The sequence below is a fragment of the Hippocampus guttulatus genome, chromosome 11 (genome assembly GCF_054856545.1).
Source record: "Hippocampus guttulatus isolate MCC_2025c chromosome 11, RoL_Hgut_1.0, whole genome shotgun sequence".
Lineage (NCBI taxonomy): Eukaryota > Metazoa > Chordata > Actinopteri > Syngnathiformes > Syngnathidae > Hippocampus > Hippocampus guttulatus.
The window spans coordinates 7,307,385-7,320,821 of NC_141271.1; the positions used below are offsets into that span (position 1 = coordinate 7,307,385).

Genomic DNA, 13,437 nt, shown 5'->3' on the forward strand with positions numbered 1-13,437 from the left:
TCTAAGGTTGTGATATAAAATAAAGCCTAGTGTTTGCAGGGACGTTTTACTTGCAGTTTTTGTGGGGATTTTATTTTTCCTTTGGCAAGATTGGTTTGTGGACAGATGCAATGAGCATTCCCTCTGTGTTCAGGCCCATGCTGGGCAGGTGGGCGGGTGCGAGATGCTTATATTGCATTTGGGCTCTCTTCTTCTGGGACTTCACACTTAATATTTGTGGAAATGCTGCAAAGATAATGGTCACCTTGTCCTTTCTTCACGCTCAATTCAATTTATATTTAAACATTCACTTTACTGGACAATGGGCCTCATAATCAATTTTTAAAAAATCAGGGATTGAACTAGACAGACACTTTAGTTTGTATGCTCCAGTCTCAACTTTTTGGGGACAATTTGGGATGAGTCTGCTCTGTTCCCCAGCGCAAAAATCAGGGTCCATTGAGGCATGCTTGGATGAATTTGGTGTGGAAGAAGCCCATCATAGAAATTTGTAATAGAGATTACCTCTAGGCGGAGCACTGCCTTTCCCCAGCATCAATAAGCAACTCAAAAATGTCATGTTTTTACTTCAGATAGGTGCAAAGTCTAAATATTCCAACACTTTTAAAAAGCACATTAAGATACATAAAAACATAAAGTGTCTCATGCAGTACATACACAATTAGACACAATTGTGTTTGGATCTCTTCAGGGAAATGTTTTAAGTCCATTTGTTTGTGGATGGGCAGAAATCCAACCCTTCTAGGAAGAAAGTGAAATGGTTGAGCAGAATGTCCTATTCCTTTAGTCCATGCACATTCTATGCCATGTTCATGATTGTGCACACAGTACCCCAAAATCCATCTAAAGTACGAATCACAACACAATGAAGAGGAGAGTTTCTCAGGGATTTTTTTTTTTTGCGGTCCATTTTTTAAGAGGATTGAACCAATGCACAAAGGAAACTTGACATTTTCCTCCATTGTCATTTTCTCTTGGCAGCCTTGTGTGTTAGCACTTTTGTTCTCTTGACTCAGTTGCGTACTCTGACAGCAAGATAAGTTTCAACCTCGTATGTTTCTTTGGAGATGCTCATCACTTCACAGTTAATTATTGAACGATAAAAGACAGTTCTTCATCTTGTTGTCTCCAATATAATGGTGTCGTCTGCATGGGAAAAAAACAAAAAAACAACAGTGCACAAATGGATCCACCCACTGCCTGCACCACACACACACACACACACACACACACACACACACAATGTCAAGACAAACCAAGCTGGAGAGGCGGGTGGCGCGGGACCATGTCTTTGTGTCTCAAGCACTGGCTGTGTGGATCAGCACCCGTCACGGCAAGATGTGGCTCAGCTCTCTTATAGTGGCTCTTCCCCGGCCAGCGTGCTAATAATTACACATCTCCAGCAGTACCGTGTACAGCTATTGTAATTAACTGCACAGATGTGAAGAATCCATTGTGGCCCATTCTTGGCTGTCAGGTGGTGCGGGGGTGCGGGATATGAGGGGGGTGGTTGTGTTGATTGTGGGGGGCAGGGGGCTTGCTGCACTCGCCATGGTTAGTGGAGGAGGGGCTGTTCCATTATGTGTCACATTGCCATGTGGTCGTAAACGATGTGACATTACTTCCTGAAGAAAAGCCTTTGGTGGGAAGGTGAAGACCAAATGTGTGTTTGACTGAAATTCTGCATCGAAATGAAAATTACTGGGTTGTGTGTGTGTATTTGTGTGTGTGTTTGTGTACATGTCTGTGTGTAACAGTAGTTAAATAGTAGTAAAAACCTTGCGCAAAAGCCAGGGTGTGAGGTAGTGCCATCACATCTCGTTCTCTATATCGTGGGTGTGCTGGAGCCTATTCCAGCTGTCTTTGGGCGACAGGTTGGATACACCCTAAACTGGTTGGCAGTCAATCGCGGGACACACATAGACAACAATCCACATACACTCACGAATAACTCAGAGTTTCAATAAAGTTGGACTTGATACTTGATACTTAACCCAGGGATGGGAAATTGGCAACCTGTGGCCCTTGCCCACACTCGGAGTGCCCCACAATCAGTTTTTGAAATTGAAAATGTTTACTGTACTGCTGTTTAGCCATTTTAAAATGTAATACCACTGTTGACCACATGACGGCAGACATTGCTCACCAGCGCCTCCAATCCTGAGTCTGTAATTGTGCATCAGAGAAGAAGAGCATGTCATGGCCTCTACAACAGCGATCTCAAAAATACACAAAGAACTGCGACTTTTTTTTCATAGCGTCGACAGTTTGTTTAAAGTGCATTGGGAGTTCGTAAATTAATGTCCTCCCAAAACAGGGATTCAGGTTGTTCTCAGAAAACATGGTGCAGGAGTGTGACATATGAGCAAAAAATTGAGCTTGTGCAAAACCAGTTAAGAAAGATAATATATGCTTTAAATCAAACCTTGCTGCATTGTGCTATCAATAAATGAAGATTGTTCACTCAACCCTTTGTTTGCTGGAGATTGTTGAAGCCCTTACATTGAATTCTGAATAGCGCTACAAACGTGTATGTTTTCTTACTTGTAAAAGGCTGTTGTGATGTACTTGCCTTACAGAGGGGAAGCAACCAAGACCAACTTTATTGCACTTTAATGCACTGTGATCACACAGGTTAATGAGTCAGCCTATTAATTTTGGAATTTGAATGCCATGTTTGGGGAAACCATGAGTAAATTGATTTGTGTGTGTGTATGTGTGTGTGTCTGAGAGAGAGAGAGAGAGAGAGAGAGAGAGAGAAAACATGCAGAAATTGAGTTATTCCCAATGTTGCTTGGCTTGGAGATGAAACACCTTATGCAAGAGAGTTTTTTGGTTACACTATGTGGTTGTGGGTGGGGGGCTTAACAGCACGTGGTTATTTTTTTGTAGTTGAGTATTTAATCTTCCCTAAATGTATGTGATCATTAAAATATATTAACACACTCTTGTGTTCAGTGGCAAGAGCAAAACTGATGCAGATACCCTACTTATGCAAATGCATAAAATAACCCAAAATCAATTTTTTTTAAACCTAGCTGGTTATTGTAACACCACCCCTAATTTGACACAGCAAGATGGGTTGATCGATTTTACCCCAACAGGTGAGTTAAAAGTTTTACTCAAGTGCTGGGTCATTAATCAACTACAATTCTGGGTTGTGTCAACTAAACGTTTTTGTTATATATTATCCCCAAATGCCACGTCAAATTTACTTAATTTATTAGTTGTTTTGAAGTTCAGCTACCGTACTTTCCGCACTAAAAGGCGCACCTAAAAGCCTTCCATTTTCTTAAAATCTCACAGTGTGCCATAAAATCCGATGCGTGTTGTGTATGGTCATTACGGTAATATGTCAACCCCAAAATGGCTCCTTGCTAGAGACATGCTTACAACGCAGAGATCAAACTTGAGGCGATCGCTTTCGCAGTTGAACACAGAAATAGAGCAGCGGCAAGAGAGTTCAACGTTAACGAGTCAATGTTATAACTTGCTGTTGGTTAAGTGAACTGTGTCGCTGCTTTATTAAATAGGTTTTACTGACATCTGATCGTTGCTATATAAATCAGGGTGTAGTGTAGTGTACTGTTCTGGTGGCATTTCCTTGAGCGTAGCTCCATCTAGTGGATGCATTGTAGATTGCGTCTTATAATGCGGTGTGTCCAATATATGAAAACAATTACAAAGGGCATTCATTGAAGGTGCGCCTCATAATCCAATTGTGCCTTTTAGTGTGGAAAATATGGTAATGTCCAGATTTTTTTGTCCAGTAATCGATCTAAATCAGGGGTGGGCAAACTACGGCCCGCGGGCCGGATCCGGCCCGTTGGTCTTTTTAATCCGGCCCGCCGAAGATTGGTGCACAATTAAGGTTTGATTGCATTAATTTTTCTTTCTGACTTCCGGGTTGAGTGAACGCTGGCGCGTTTTGGCTGCCGCTGCTCAACCCGTATTGTTTTGTGTTTTTTGTTATTGTAAAGTGTCCTTGGGTGTCTTGAAAGGTGCTTATAAATGAAATGTATTATTATTATTATTATTATTATACAAAGACATTGTGCTATCTTCTTTATTTTCTATTTCTATTTCTAACTTTTGGCCCGGCCCTCCACAATATTTTCTGCTTCTCATTTGGCCCCCCCGGGAAAATAATTGCCCACCCCTGATAAATGCTAGGCCACATTAACCAATATGCAACATGAATTCAAATACATTCAAGTACAATCTGTAAGTATTATTTGCTTTATACGGTTACCATCAAACTGTGAAACTGCAAACTCTAAATATATGCTTGATTTGGCCACTCAACGCATATACTTTGCAATAAACAAGAATCGTTACTGTAATAAAATAGAATTAGTTAACATTGAATGCAAAATATTTATAAAATCTTTAAGTCAAGAAAAAGATATTCAAATTAGTCTTGGACAAAAAAAAATTCACACTGACGGTGCAAAACAAAGAAGTAACAGGATCACTGCATAATAAGGATCAATTAACAGTAACACTGAGGTGAGCAAACAGCCTGCAAACACTACAAGCTGTTCACTCAATTTACAAGCACATATTAGACTATCAAGAAAAGTGGTACCTTTGGACTCGGGATACTCGTGTCATTGTATAGACAACCGTTTGTAATTATTCCCACACTTGTTAGCACTGACTGCTTTGGGTATTGGCTCTATGGATAGTGCCTCGATGTGTTGGCCTTAGGAACATTCTCCACCATGTTTGCCCCAGGCTGAAAAAGAAAAAGAAAGAATGCAAGAGAGTAAGTGAGATATTATGAATGAGGACTAAACATGAAAAAATCAAATGACTGTTTGTCATTACATGCAGGAAACATGCAGGAAAAATGCATGTTGTCCACCTATCTGTCCATCCCATTTGGATGGGCAAGCCAGGTTAGGGGGTCAGAAAAATGGGCTTTGTAGATTTAGAAGACATCCCTTGACTATAATCAGGTCCAAATGGGTTCAAATACAAATGTACAGCAGTGCTTTGTAAAACAAATGTCTTTGGGCTGAAACATGTGCCAACAGAAACCGAATCTGAATAATTTATGTTTGATTTTGAATCGCTAAACTTGAATAATTGCATTCATTCATTCACTTTCCAAACCGCTAATCCTCACTTGGGTCGCGGGGGGTGCTGGAGCCTATCCCAGCTGTCTTCGGGCAGCAGGCGGGGGACACCCTGAATCGGTTGCCGGCCAATCGCAGGGCACACAGAGACGAACAACCACCCACGCCCACACTCACACCTAGGGACAATTTAGAGTGCTCAATCAGCCTACCATGCATGTCTTTGGAATGTGGGAGGAAACTGGAGTACCCGGAGAAAACCCACGCAGGCCCGGGGAGAACATGCAAACTCCACACAGGGAAGCCGGAGATGGAATTGAACCCGGTACCTCTGCACTGTGAAGTCGACGTGCTAACCACTGGACTACCGGGCCGCCTGAATAATTGCATTGAAAAACTCAATTTGAATGGCATAAATTGAATTCTCATTGGGCGACACTGGTTAGCACGTGCGCCTCACAGTGCAAAGGTGCAGGGTTAGATTCCGGCTCCGGCCTTCCTGTGTGAAGTTTGCATGGTCTCCCCGTGCCTGCGTGGATTTTCTCCGGGTACTCTGGTTTCCTCCCACATTCCAAAAATGTGCAGGGTCGGTTAATGGAACACTCTGAATTGTCCGTAGCTGTATTTGTGAATGTGAATGGTTGTTCGACTGTGTGTGCCCTGCGATAGACTGGCAATCAGTTCAGGGTGTCCCCAGCCTACTGCCCGAAGACAGCTGGGATAGGCTCCAGCATTCCCGCGACCTTGGTGAGGATAAACAGCTTGGATGGTGGATGGATGAATTTGCATTGTATAATTTGAATCATTACATTGAAAAACTGAATCTGAATGCTACAATTTGAATTGATTTGTTTTGAACTGAAGCCCAATACATTTTTAAACTCCATGTAAGACTGTAAAAAATTGTAATTCTTATTTTTTTGAATCTGGAACTGCATTTGATCAGGAACATGTTCAGGTCTATTTATTTTCACATGCAGTTTAATAAATACAAATCCAAATCTCAATACAAATCGACAGAATCTGGGAGAGCAATCGATTTTAGAGCACAACATTTTTGTCCAATCATCACCTTCCTGTATGAGCAGAAAAATGTTAGCTTTGAAGCTGCTCAAGCAGTTTACCGTAGGAACGGAAGCAGTTGATTGAATCAAAACTGAATATGATGTTTCATTTTATCGAAGTATTCGTCCTTAGTACACTTTCCTGATCGACCAAGAGAAAAGCTGCTTGAGTTTCTGGGAGAATACGCGCGCCGCTAGATATGACAAGACACCCTCTGATTTAAACGTCGCTCTACCGAAAGTGGGTTCATTTCATGAGTGCATAAGTGACACACTGAAGTCAATGGGAGAATCTGCGCAGCCTTTTTGATTTAAGAACATTATAGAATATGCCCCAATGTGCGTTGTGCTTTTAGGATGTTCACCGTACTTTGTATATATAATTCTTCTTTCTATTTCTTGCTACGGTAAATAAACACATAATGCTGATGAGACATCTGAACAGCAGGATGGAAATATAAGCGACACTGACGCAGTTTTCAGTCACTGATTTGTACAATGTCATTTGATTGGATGCGTTTTAACACAAAATGCACTCTTGCAAATAGAAAACGTGTGAAATGGATAACGGCTCACTGTGTGTTCTTAGCATAATGATGCTATTAGTAGATTCTCATGGATTCTCATTAACATCGATATTTTGTACGTGGGAACACGTGAGACTGACTCCTTTTGGGAAGCGAGAGCATGGAAAAGTCTTTCCCAGAAACAACATAAACATGTCTTAATCAATGTTCATTTGCCTTTGTTGCTGCTGCGCTCCTTCCATGGGCAGCGGCAGCAGCTGTGTGGGACTGCAGCAGTCAATTGCTGCGATTAATTGAGTGGACCTCGACTTGGTGCTTAATCAAGTTAGAGCCCGAGTGCCCTGCACATCATGCTGTCATGTTCAGAGCCACAAGCTGCAGTTTCTACCTCATATGCAAAACTTGGGTGAAATGCATGCAGAGGACTTGTTTGTTTTCACTTCGAATTTTTCACCTTTCATATAAACACTGCGATTGAATGGCATTTACCACCTGCATCAGTCTCTTCTCATAAAAATGTAGTCGGTGAATAGGGTACATAAAGGAACAAAATTACAATTGTTGAAATTGAATTAATATCGTCTATGGTGGGGCGGCCGGTGTTCCAGTGGTTAGCGTGTCAACCTCACAGTGCAGAGGTCGTGGGTTTGATCCCGGCTTCGGCCTTCCTGTATGGAGTTTGCATGTTCTCCCCGTGCCTGCGTGGGTTTTCTCCGGGTACTCCGGTTTCCTCCCACATTCCAAAAACATGCATGGCAGGTTGATTGGGCACTCCAAATTGTCCCTAGGTGTGAGTGTGGATGTTTGTTCATCTCTGTGTGCCCTGCGATTGGCTGGCAACCGGTTCAGGGTGTCCCCGCCTGCCCGAAGACAGCTGGGATAGGCTCCAGCACCCCCTGCGACCCTTGTGAGGAGAAAGTGGATCGGAAAATGGATGGATGGATGAATCTTCTGTGGTGTGAAGGTATTCTAAAGTGACTCAAAGAACCTTTAAAGATCTTTTAAAAGCCACTTTCACAGTGAGCCATTTTGAATGACCAAAATGAGTTGATGACATTGGGTGCATATCGCCCAATATTTAATATGAACCATTTTTACAGTGAATGTAGCTTGAACGTGCAACAAATTTTTTTTTCTACTTTCACTTGAAGAAGTGGACATATGCGCACCATTTTTAAAACCTTTGAACAACAGGTTGAAGGATGAATGAATGGCCGCAATTTTAAGGATCTCGACACAGCAAAAAACATTTAGTTTGAACATGATTTGGTGTTTATCTTTATGTATGACTTCCTACTAAATTTCTTTCAACCATATCGAATATATTTCGAAACTAATCAATTGGTTCACTTCACAGAGTCTTTAAGGTGCAACACTGTGACACTCTAGCTGATAAGTAAAGCGTCAAACAAACAGTCTCTCATCCCTGGCGTCATCTTTTCATACTTCGTGTAGGCAGCAAGACTTTTAACGCCTTTTTTGTGTGTGTGTGTATTTGTTTGCTTGCGTACGATATATTTTAATGAATAGTTTAGTCTTGAAGCAGCACGAAGCCTCAGGTGAATCTTTGCCTCGAGGCTTTGTGTGTTTAAAGCTTATGGCTTGAGCAGATATAATGATAAGCCTGCTAATGTTTATTGCTTATGTTGTTTGGTAAATGACACCTGCAATGCACTACATCAGTAGTCACCAATTTGGTGCACGCGTAGCATCCAAGGATCACATAAGTAGCTTAATTTGGACACCTCTAAAACACTCTTCGCACTAATCAGCAGCTCAGCAGTAGCTCTCCAGTTCAAACAGTTTGGTGACCCCTCTTCTACACCCGCCACCCTTAAAAAAAAAAAAAGAATGGTACAGAATATGGGTACTTCGTTAAATATACGATGACCTCTGCACCGCTAATTGGTACAGAATGTGACATTCATCTGATTAGAATTCATGACAAGCCCACTTAAATGGTGTCATTTGGGAAATGAAGTGTAATCCTAAACCTGCAGATATCTGTCACGGGTGAATAATTAATTTCCCAAATGAGACCATAACAGTGACCTCCACGTCATAATTTGCAACCAAATGACAGAGCAAATGGTGACCATGAAACTTTAACCCCCGCTACCTGAATTTTCTGTTATTTATCATTGCACTTACTCGATAGCAGGCCAGAGTCTGTGACCTCACAGTGCAGAGGTACATGGTTCAATTCCAGCTCCGGCCTCCCTGTGTGGAGTTTGCATGTTCTCCCCAGCCCGGGCCCGCGTGGGTTTTCTCCGGGTACTCCGGTTTCCTCCCACATTCCAAAAACATGCATGGCAGGCTGATTGAATACTCCAAATTTTCCCTAGGTGTGTGTGAGCGCGAATGGTCGTTCGTTTCTGTATGTGCCCTGCGATTGGCTGGCAACCGGTTCAGGGTGTCCCCCGCCCACTGCCCGAAGACGGCTGGGATAGGCTTCAGCACCCCCCGGATCGGAAAATGGATATAGACAAATACTGTATGCAGATAAATATATTGATATAGTTATAGCTATGTATAGATTTTGAATAAAATGTGAAAGGTTAAAAACAATTCTTTCCATGGAAAATAAATAGAGATACAGTAATCCAATTTCAGCGTCACTCTATCCATCATACAACCACGATGAACTTTATGGGTAATGTTTTAAGTAACATTTAAACATCCTTGATTGCCATACCAGCGTAAAAAACATTTTAACCAGTGTAAAAACATGAACGCACTCAATAATTAACTTTCACGACCATTGATGAAAATATATACAGTTTTTTGGAAAGGTTCCAGGACAGGTTTCTCAAAAGATCATTTTCCAAACACAATCTACTAATTTTCCTCTTCAATGTGGGTGAGACTATAAACCAGCAACTCAACACAGAGTTCCTGCTGCATCTGCATTCCCTATGCGAGAAGAGGCCTGAGCTTTAGGAGGCCTGCTCCCGGCTGCTTCACCATGACAAGGCGCCTGCTCACAATGTCCTGACCAAGAAGGACACTGCCGTGCTGGAGTAACCTACTCACCCATCCTTGCGCCATGTGATTTTTTTGTTATGTTGAGGACACCACGTCCGCCGCTGTTCCTTCCCCGGATTATTTACATCTAGTTAGCAATTACAGTAGGCTATTCTTGTCAAGTTTTAAAGTAATAATTAAAAAAATAAGAGGCTTAAAATGGTGCCAGAGAGGAATGATTTTTTTCAAAAGTTCATTGAATAATAGTCAGGTCGCACAGGCAGTTTTAACTACAAGACAAAAAGGGTTTGGTTTTTAACAGTAAACTCCCCCTTTACCCCAATATACATGATCGTTTTGGGTTTTTTTTCCTCCAATGTGCAAGGAAGTCTTAAACACACAGGGAGAATATGTACATAGGAAGGCCTGAGCCACGATTCGAGCCCAGAATCGTTGTAGACCGTGAGGCAGATGTGCTGACCACTAGTTCATCATGCAATGCCACTGCCCTTTTTCAAAAATAATTTGGACATTTTTGAACATGAACCACCTACCAGCAACCTTCTGCACACTGGCAAACTCTTTTACATGTGCTGAATGCACTTGCCAATTTCACACCGTACCCACTGCGTAATGCATCCCCGGTGCAGTTATTTGCGCCCTGTGATTGAAAAGGACAACAACACATTCATTAGTCAGGCTGTTAAGTGCTTTTATAATCAAGAAAGTACTCCATAAAACAATCTTGAGAGAGTCATTATGATAATTTTAAATTCAACTATTTCCCTTTTACTCCTGAGACAGATTATGAAAATGATCACTATGACAAATAATCACTAAATTTTCTTGGCAAATGGGAGCTAATTATCATGAATCATTGTAGATACTGTGAGAGTTTGTTTACATGTTCACTTTCACACAAAAATACTCATTCTCTTAGCAATCATGCTGGATGTCAGGTCAGTCATACATAGTGGACAGTGGCTGTCTGCAGCAGCTCATCAGATGTGTTCACCCGCCGCAGAAAATGCACTGAGGGTGAATCACATGTTGCTGTTGGGCAAAAAAAAAAAAAAAAATCAATGACTTAAACATGATTCGTGTCACAACTTGCAAGTTGTTGTGGTGCTAAGTGGCAAAAAAGTGGACCCAAAAGCAGGGAGGCAAGGATGGATGAACTCAAAACAAAATGTTTGTATTTTTCAAAGGTGAAAAAAGGGCACAGGACATATGGAATCAAAAATACAAAATGAACTGGAGTCCAAAAGACCAGACACAACTTGATAGACCAAAAAAATAAAAATAAAAATAAAAATAAAACACGAATGGACTCACAAACAGAAACTGACAGGCACACACACACACAAAAACAATGATCGGACAATTCGGGAAAAGAAGCGGGGAAACTAAATCCAAGCAAATTGACAAGCCAACAAGGAATATCTGGATAAGACAAAGAATTGGAGGGAGCTGATTAGTTAACACAGGGGACAGGATGATGAGAACAGGGGGAAACAAAACACAGGAAAGAAGACAAAAGCACACGAAGAAACAAGACGACACTAAACTAAAAAGAATAATATCAGATAAACAAATCACAATCATAAAAAATCATGTTTATAGTTTATTGGCCTTAACCTGGGAATTCCAACTCCACAATGGTCATATTCAATCAAGATAGAATGAAAATCTGGTACACTTAGTATTTTCTCTGTGTATCAATAAATGGCTCCTTTTTATATTCAATCCACTGCAGTAATGTGTACCATTTTGCTTATGGATAACATTTGGGGAATATTATACCCATAACAACGGCAGTAACATGCATCAGATTTAATTTTAATGCTTCAGCCCCCCCCCCTTTTTTTTTCTTTTAACTTTTGAGAGCTGACAAAAAGTCTTCTTCAGTTAGGATTTTTAAACTCATCTGAGATTTAATTACCACAGTCAGCATACATTATTTTGCTCTCCTGGGGCTTGCATCTCTGTTTTAATTCCTGTCTTCCTGCAAGATCTGATGACATCATCAATGGTCAAATTTTCAGTTACCAGTCATGCCGTCATTTGACCATATAAATGTCCATCTTAAATGGACACGCACAAATTGCTAGTGGTTCATGCGTATGTGCACATCAAAAAACAAGACTGTGGGAAAGCATATCCAGAGGTCTAAAAATGACTTTTTGGGCTCTATTTTCATAGACAGTGCACGCGCGCTCGGGCGTGAAAACTGGTGAGTCGTGCAACACATGTCCATGAAGAATCAGGGTGGAAGTGCCCACTTCGTAGCGGTGATCTTTGATCGCTCTGGCCACATTTACACGGTCAGCAAGTGGAGCTCTTCTCGTAATTCATTATAAATGTACATGTTGCACATCGAGCTCCTGCATGAACTGTAGCCATATAGGCCGTGCACCTCTCCTGTGCTGAATTTAGAGGGAATGAGAGGAGGCGCTTCCAATGGACAGGAAGCAAGTCAGCTGTGTTCACTCCCACAATGGCGCATAGCCCATGCGTCTAACTGCACGCGTCTACAAAAATACCATAAGAAAGAAAACTAAGACTGCGCTTTGCACTCAGCTTGCACTGAGCATGAGAATAGGTCCCTCGACTTCTATTTCAGTCTGAAGCAACTGTGAAAAAGTACAAATGTTTAGTAAGTTATGTCTTGTCAGTATAGTGATGTAACATTTCTATCTTTACCCCTAACTGAGGGCTTGCTGCTGTTTTGGTGAAAATAACTCCAAACGTAAAAATAGTCTAACTAGACATGATCTTAATAATAAAATTGATAGATGATGAATGCTCGATTTGTCTGCAACCAGCAGAGGCGCTAGTGATTGATACAAATTTAGGAACAACAAGAACAATGACAAAATTATGTAAAGTACGGCAAGTTGCACTCAATCCATGCTAATATCATCCTGCCAGGATTTCGAAACAGTGGCTGAGATATTCTTATACTATCAGTAACAATAATATAAAAATAAAGAATAAATTAAACAATGACTCAATTAATTGATGAAGCCCACCCAAATGGACTGCAAATTCATTGCCATTGAGATCCATAGCACAATTGCAAAAAATAAGTCATAAATCGAGGGTAGAGCCTTTCAATTGGGACTCAGCTAGTAAATTGCGAAAAGCCTTTAAATTCTCACATTCAAACACAGCTTCATGCTTCTTGAGTAACATATGTGTGTAGTTGTTTTTTTTGTGACGAACTTTGGAGGAAGTCATTTTAGGTGGAAATGTGCTCTCCATCTTAGGTCAAGTCATTGCAGTCCCGTTATGACAGTGAGATTTTTATTTTATTTATTTATTTTTTTAAGGGAGAGGTGTAAGTAGGATGCTGATGTAAGGTGTGAAGGAGTAAGTGTGAATTTATAGTCATCCAGTCTCTTGAACAGTTCATTGCAGAAAAGAACCACCATCAGATTTTTGCTTAACATAATTCTTGATCCTTGGGGTACTTTGCAAAAGCATGTTATAAAGACTAGACTTTACACAATCAGGATTTTCAGGGCCAATCACCGACCAGCGAGTTCAATTCAACCAAAAATCCATCATCGATCACATCAAAGATGAAGCAATATATTTATATTTTTAGATAACTTGTTTATTTTATATACTTATGTAATTGGCATCAACACATACTGTATACTCTCAAGCATTTTTGCCAATGTTTCGCAATCTTTGCAATTCTCCAAAGAGAAGGGGGAAAGCAATTTTTTTTCTTTGGTTTGTTTATTGAACATAAAACATATACAGTAATTATTTGACAGAAAATAAGGTAAATAA

General features: G+C 40.8%; 1 protein-coding gene across 1 annotated transcript in view; it reads left to right on the forward strand.

The window, feature by feature from the left end:
* Positions 1–13,437, forward strand: part of kcnh3 (potassium voltage-gated channel, subfamily H (eag-related), member 3) — a 120,701-nt gene that overhangs the window by 609 nt on the left and 106,655 nt on the right. The window lies entirely within an intron of this gene.